Source organism: Triturus cristatus, chromosome 6 (genome assembly GCF_964204655.1).
Source record: "Triturus cristatus chromosome 6, aTriCri1.1, whole genome shotgun sequence".
Classification (NCBI taxonomy): domain Eukaryota; kingdom Metazoa; phylum Chordata; class Amphibia; order Caudata; family Salamandridae; genus Triturus; species Triturus cristatus.
The window spans coordinates 361,247,288-361,255,148 of record NC_140589.1 but is presented as its reverse complement, the minus strand read 5'-3'; the positions used below and the strand labels follow the sequence as shown (position 1 = coordinate 361,255,148).

At 40.7% G+C, this 7,861-nt stretch overlaps 1 non-coding gene across 1 annotated transcript; it reads right to left on the bottom strand.

The window, feature by feature from the left end:
- Positions 1-7,561: 7,561 nt before the first annotated feature.
- Positions 7,562-7,643, bottom strand: TRNAS-CGA (transfer RNA serine (anticodon CGA)). Its single transcript has one exon. It is a non-coding gene; the product is annotated as a tRNA-Ser (tRNA).
- Positions 7,644-7,861: the final 218 nt, after the last annotated feature.

Genomic DNA, 7,861 nt, shown 5'->3' with positions numbered 1-7,861 from the left:
TGCGAGCCGCCCTGTGTGAGGTGGAATACCTCACAACCGCCCTTTTCTCCTCCCAAGCATAGAAGCGAGTCCAGACCATCCGATTCCTCGGAAAACCCAAAACTGTCAAAAACAGAGCCAGTAAAGTCCGGGCCTCTTGTGGAGCGGGACCCTCTGTATCACGTCTCTGGCTGACATGAAATTTAAATCCAATACACTCCTTCACGGGCAAAGAGCAGAGGCCACACAGGGAAACTCGAAGAAGCTCTTTATTGCATGTAGTGGCGAATGCATTTCGGCGTATGTTTGCTTTCCTCAGCGCCCAAGAAATCAAAAGGCTTCCCTTCGCATTCTGTAAGTCCTGCCTTCCTTTTGTTTGTTCAAGTGTGCTCCGCCCCCACGAGTAACAGCTCACCTGTTTCCAGTCCTCGGATCTCTTGTGGACTGCACAACCCAGAATGCAGTGTAGTGCTTCCAGGTAGGTGATGGATGGGGGTAATTCTGCCAAGTGGTTGCGCAGAATGCAAGACATTGTGCGAAGTTAAAACCATTTTTTCCTGTTTGTGTTAATGTGCAAACAAAGCGCCTCCTCGAGTCCCCAAACGCTCCAGCTTCAGTGTTCAGGAATCCATTTGGCGGGGACAGACTGGCAATGCGAGCCGCCCTGTGTGAGGTGGAATACCTCACAACCGCCCTTTTCTCCTCCCAAGCATAGAAGCGAGTCCAGACCATCCGATTCCTCGGAAAACCCAAAACTGTCAAAAACAGAGCCAGTAAAGTCCGGGCCTCTTGTGGAGCGGGACCCTCTGTATCACGTCTCTGGCTGACATGAAATTTAAATCCAATACACTCCTTCACGGGCAAAGAGCAGAGGCCACACAGGGAAACTCGAAGAAGCTCTTTATTGCATGTAGTGGCGAATGCATTTCGGCGTATGTTTGCCTTCCTCAGCGCCCAAGAAATCAAAAGGCTTCCCTTCGCATTCTGTAAGTCCTGCCTTCCTTTTGTTTGTTCAAGTGTGCTCCGCCCCCACGAGTAACAGCTCACCTGTTTCCAGTCCTCGGATCTCTTGTGGACTGCACAACCCAGAATGCAGTGTAGTGCTTCCAGGTAGGTGATGGATGGGGGTAATTCTGCCAAGTGGTTGCGCAGAATGCAAGACATTGTGCGAAGTTAAAACCATTTTTTCCTGTTTGTGTTAATGTGCAAACAAAGCGCCTCCTCGAGTCCCCAAACGCTCCAGCTTCAGTGTTCAGGAATCCATTTGGCGGGGATATATATATATGAATAAACAAACTCGGGTCCTTCCGGGATCAGTCCCTTGCCAGGTGGTGCATTTACCGGCGAACCCAGAGCCGGTAGCGTAAATGTCCAAAAAACAAAGATAACGCATGCTCAGAGGTCAGCTCTTTATTTTCTTCAAAAATCGCTACGCGTTTCGACACCCAGTGTGTCTTGCTCACACGATATTCTTTAGTTATACTAAACGTGCATATATACATTGTAAATCATAAACATGGAAGAAGTACTATGGTTTAACTGTTCTTCAAAACAATGTTAACATGGCAGCCATTTTGGAACAGATACAAATTAATGCATTCCTATGGTCAGTAGCCCCAATAATGTTGCATTTGCGCTTTCCTAATTTTCATCACAATATATAGTCATATTGCCAGTGAATACGTATTCAGTGAAAGGAGTGATACAGCGGCTGATCCAAACATGGAGTGGATTCAACAGTGAAGGAGTCAAATGACGATGTACATGCGCTAAAGAGAAAGATTGAGAAATTACACCGTAACGAAATTTCTAAATGGTGGGAAGTGAAGTCACTAAGCAGATACCTGAATGTGGGGAGGGTTCCTCGAGGACTGCGAGTGTTGACAGCCCCCACGTATGAAAATCCTGACCCTGAGATGCTCAAGGAGTGGGCAGCGAACAATGCGCATGCGTCTGAGAATATGATGAAAATCCTGATAAAATATGCCGTAAAAGATCGTGAGAAGATACTGGCAGAAATTACAACAATAGAATCGGATTTACTAAAGTGCTTGGGAGAGGAGGTGATGAATAAATTTAAGCTTGACCTCAGTATCCGCCTCAAGAAATATGAGCAATCAATAACTGAACGAAAAGCCACTAAATTTCAACGCGATAGGCAAGATTATATGCGGGGCCAGATTTAGACATTTGCGCGCCGTTTTGACACTATCCGGAAACAAAGGCTTTCAAAGGTGAGCGGAACAAAAAGCAAACAAGCAATGAGCAGTATGTCAATAAATGACCAAGGCGAATTATCCGATCTCAGCTCAAGGGCAAGTTCAGATATTGACTCACTTTCAGAAGATGGAACATCGCAACCAATTGAAATAACCAACCCCCCATCCATAATTGAAGAGTTTGTTTTTTTATATCAGGACCGGACTCAAAATTCACGACCAGTGTTTCAAAATCAAAGAAAAGAAAACTACGGAAACGGAAAAACAGACGGGGCAGGTATGGAATTGCGATCAGGGAAAAAGAAGAAGGAGCAGTATCAGTGCAAGGGTTGGAAGAAGTAGCACCAACTGTAATAAATTTAACGGATTTGGTCCTAACAGATGAGGAAACAAAAATCTTGTCATTTGGACTCTCTTTCTGTAAGCGCACAAATTTTAACTATACGCAAACACGCATTGACTTTTTCAAATTTATACGGAAACTGAAACTTAAAAAATTCTTTGATATGAAAATCACCAATCAAAAGGAAAACAGAATGGTGATAAGTGAAGATTCAGGAAATCTAGAAGTGGGTGATATGCAGGTACTATTTGATTGTCAACAGCTGATGAGAGAGGGTGAAGGCGCTAATGTGGTAGAACATATCAGCCAGACAGATGAGCTATTTTGTTTAGATGTATTCGATAGCTCAGTTACCACGTTTAGATCGAAATCTACCTTTACACCCAATACACCAAAAGATGCGATAGATATGTTTTCTGATCTGGTGATTAAGGATCTGAAGGAGATATCTTTAAGCTCTAGTAAAGATTTTCTGAAAAATGAAACAGCTTTTGGCAAAAAATATCAATTTGTGATGATTAAGGTTCAGAATAGACCTGATATAGTAGTAAGGCAGGCAGATAAAGGGGGTAACCTTGTTTGTGGTCTCTGGAAGCTTATAATTGTGAGGCAGCCGCGCAATTGAGAGACAAAGAGTGTTACTTATTGGTTCCACAAAGTAATTCTCCCATCGAACGGCACTTTCAGGTAAAACATCATTCAAATAACTCCCTCCTGAAATTTTTTGCCTTAGAACAGGTTAATCTAGGAAAGAGAGGAGGGAATAGAGAATTAATCCTAAGAAAGAGAGAATCTAAATGGATAATGGAATTGGAAACTAGATTTCCGGGGGACACAAACTTGATGTGGAACTGGCAACTCACCTACAGGATGATTAAGGGCTGTGTCTCTTCAAATGTGTTTCTCCTATATGCTGTTTTTATGATAATTCAGACATCTCGATATTGTCAACAAGATTATAATGTCGATTATTGTCCGAGCTTTCTTTGGTTTTAATAATTTTTCTTTCTTATTATTTAGGAGGAAAGGAAGGGACCCATCAATTTTCAAGATATTGCACAGGTTCCCTACCCATTTCTCCATCAGGATTGCCAGATGTACTTCCAATAAGATAAGAACTACACTTCATTTTTTGTGTATTTTGTATTCTAAACCAACTTTGTGTAAAAAGAAAAAAAAAATTTTTGAAGAAAAAGAAAAATACATAGAATCACTTGATTTAGAATCTTTTTTGTGGTAAAATCTTGGTGTGTTGTCACTTTGTTAGACAAGTATAACTTGGAATTAATTTTGTGCCATTTGGCGTTCATGGATAGAGTGTGGTTTTTTTATATGGCAGAGATGATTCTGGGGCACTATTCCACTTATATATCTATTAAAAGTTGCCGAAATGCAATTCTTATGCACTTAAAATGCTCATTGATAAGGTAAATACGTGAAATTTCAATGCTTCTACTTATGATTTATGCATTTGAAATCATACCTGTTTCTTAGACTTAACGTAGCACATGCATTCAAATAATAAGACGTATAATGTGAACTAGATTCTTTACATGCGTACCCACTGGCAGCATTATTTGAGTCTGTGACAAACAATGAGCGCATACAAAATACGGTAGTGGCTATGGACACCACGTATGTATTACTGAGTACCTACTCCATAATGGCACTAGTCCGTTTGTATATTTATCTGTGCAATTAGCCTCACAAATACAAAGTTTGCGCGTTTTAGCACTTTTCGGCAATTCCATCACGTGTAAAGTCAGTGTTAAACGCAGTCAGATTAACACCGACCTCGGGTGTAGCAAAAGCACATGCATATAAATAATCAGATTTATCTAGTATACCAGGCTCAATGTATACGTATTCACTGGCAATATGACTATATATTGTGATGAAAATTAAGAAAGCGCAAATGCAACATTATTGGGGCTACTGACCATAGGAATGCATTAATTTGTATCTGTTCCAAAATGGCTGCCATGTTAACATTGTTTTTGAAGAACGGTTAAACCATAGTACTTCTTCCATGTTTATGATTTACAATGTATATATGCACGTTTAGTATAACTAAAGAATATCGTGTGAGCAAGACACACTGGGTGTCGAAACGCGAAGCGATTTTTGAAGAAAATAAAGTGCTGACCTCTGAGCGTGCGTTATCTTTGTTTTTGGGATATATATATATATATATATATATATATATATATATATATATATATATATATAGAAGATCCACAAATATCGGTATATATATATATTGTTAAGGCTCACATTTCACTCGTACAAAACCAGTAAAATTCAGCAGTTATAGTTACCTCAGCTAACTATAACTTATGCCCCTGCAATACACTGCTTATGAACTCACATACTACATCACTCATGACATGTCCTGTGACATTACTGATGACATCACTGATGAAATCTCAAATGACATCACTAATGGCATCATCCAATGAGTTTTTGCAGGGTTATCCCCAAACCTTTTGCTTCTTCCTCCTAGTTTTTCCTGACCTACTGTTTTAGGACTCTGAGCACTTTACCACTGATAATCAGTGCTAAAGTGCATATGCTCTCTGTGTAAATTGTTATTATGGATTGGTGGTCCATGATTGTCATATTTGATTTACTAATCCATCTCTAGTAAAGTGCACTGAGTGTGCCAGTGATGGACAAAGGATTCAAGAAAATGAAACTTGCTTGGAGCAATCTTTCATTAACTTTTACTAACTGATAAAACTGTAGATAAGACAAGACTAATATGCACAAGACATCAACACATGGGAGAAAAGCTTTACGCATGCTTAATTAATGTGGAATAAAATGCAACACAACTAATCCTACTTTTAAACGGACAACACTTTGCGCATGTGCAAACCAGAATTACGTAGAGATAACTTGACCAACCCGCTTTGAGAGGGAAAATCTCTCACGCATGCACAAGAAGGACTAACATGTGGTCATGAGGTACCACAGCTTGCTTGAACTTAAAAGAAAAGCTGCTGTTGGTAATGCTTTTGCTCAGAGAAACAATTAAAACATGGGATAGAGTAGAAGTGGGTGGTGAACAGTGAGAATTACATGATTAAGAAAATATAATTTGTTTATGATTCTTATATTAATAGAGTCCATTTGGGCCTGTTGAAACCAATAACAAAAACAAAAGATGGCGACAAGTGCAACGAGCCGCGCATGCTCAGTGAATACGTGAGATGATCTGATGACCAAAGTGCTGAACAGCTGCCAGACATGAAGGACAGAAGACGTGAGAAAGAGATGTGTATCCCTCGTCCATGGAGCCTGTATTGAATGTTATTAAATGTTGCAACAATAAATGTATGAGAATTACAAGTTGTGAATGAGCTAAAGGGTAAGGGTTTGCAAGACAATAGTACTTTAATAAAAATGAATATGTCAGCATGGTGTGATGAAAACTCCCTTGGCCCCCTTCCAATCGTATTCCGAATTCCATCAATATTTGCAACTTTTGAGGGAGGGACATGTAGAAATAAAGACTATTATGAGAGTGACTTAAATTCATTAGACACACATCGATGCTGAGAGAAAAAGAGAGGTGAGAGCTGCTAGAAGAAAAGAAGAGAGAGCAGACTGGGAAGATTCAGATCCGAATGACAGCCTGATTAGATTAGATTAGAAGATTCCAGAAGAACATCGAGGAGGGAGAGAGTGTAAGAGAGGAATGCGTCCTAGTGCGTCGGGTTTATAGAGAAGTCTAGTAAGTATCTGCCCTGTCCTAATCCTGTCCTATAGTTCTATGTCTCCTGATCCTAATTCAAGAGACCCCCCACCAGTCCTTTGGCCAGAGGGGTGGTTTTCAGTCACTCTATTAGGTAATTGTCGTTCAGTCTCAGAATTTGCATATTTCTTTGCAAAAGTATTTTATATGTGCCTTTTGTCTCTACATCTATCCACTCTCGTTGCATTTGATTTGTTGAATGAATTCTGTATCAATGAATGTAATTGCTTAATAAGTTTTTCTCTCCCATGTAAAGAATGATGGAGTTTGCACTGTGAGTCGGTATTGATGAGCGTTTGATTTATGACTGCAATCTTAGATAAAGCTTATGAATCTTACCCAGAGTCTGTGGTTATTTCACTACGATATGAGGATTAGTTAAATAGTTGTTAATATCACCATCAACTAACTCAACTAATGGTCCTAGACCAGAGGAAAGAGTGTTGATTTGTGAAGATTAGTTAGACATTGAGTTTTATTTTCAAACTATTTTGTGTTCACAGGGAACTAACTAATCAGAACTAAGGTGAATTATAAAACTTGACCCCCCCAGCGGGTTTGGCCAGGGAGTGCGAATGAACACTTCTGTGTATGTGTATGGGCCCCATTTAAATATTCGGTTTTGTGAAATATTCAACCTTGGCCTTCCGCTGGATCAGTTTTTCTGGTAGCAGAGTTATGTTTATTATTGATTAGTTTGGTGATTACTGATCATAGATTATTAACTATATGTTTAACTCTACCCAAAGGAGGAGTATCTCTGGAAGAGTAATAGGTCCTCCCCGAGCTTAAGTGAAAGGTAAACAGTGGTTTTTACTCTAGGTGAAAGGAAGTACTCTCTCTTTGAAGCAAGTGAAGAAAACTATCTTTGGTTTAGTGGAGCAGACAGAGTAGAGCTGTTTTTAGGTCTCGCTGAGCCCAGCGCATGCGCTGGCTCGAAGAGACATTTTGTATGTGGGCTACAAAAAGTGCTACCAGGCCAGCCTAGAGCTACAGTGCATGTGCGCGGGCGCGCGCACCGCGCTTACTTTCACTTTCGCAGCCGCACGGCCGCTTTGATCGCGATCACTTTCACTTTCGCGGCCGCACGGCAAGCCAGGGCAGATCCCGATTACAAACCCTTCCGAGGCACCTACTCTTTAAAACACTTCCTGAGAGTGGAAATTGCCTAAATGTTTATATCTGTGACTTGGTGACGATTGCGAAACTGAATGTGAACATTTCCTTAACTAAACTGAATGGTGTTCATGCAAAATCTCACCACGCTGCGAGCAGGATTCGAACCTGCGTGGGGAAACCCCATTGGATTTCGAGTCCAACGCCTTAGCCACTCGGCCATCGCAGCTTCCTGCATATGATGTCACTGTTGTATATGAGCAATAAGAGACACGGCAACAGCTTGTACTCGGCGTCTTTAATGCTGCCGTTGTGTAAGTAAAGCACAGTTCGCGCTGGACACTACACACAGTGACCCGCACACATACAGTACACTGTAAGGCGAATAGCCTTTAAATATACACCATATGCACCAGTCCTAAAAGTTGACGTATACAAACACTGCTG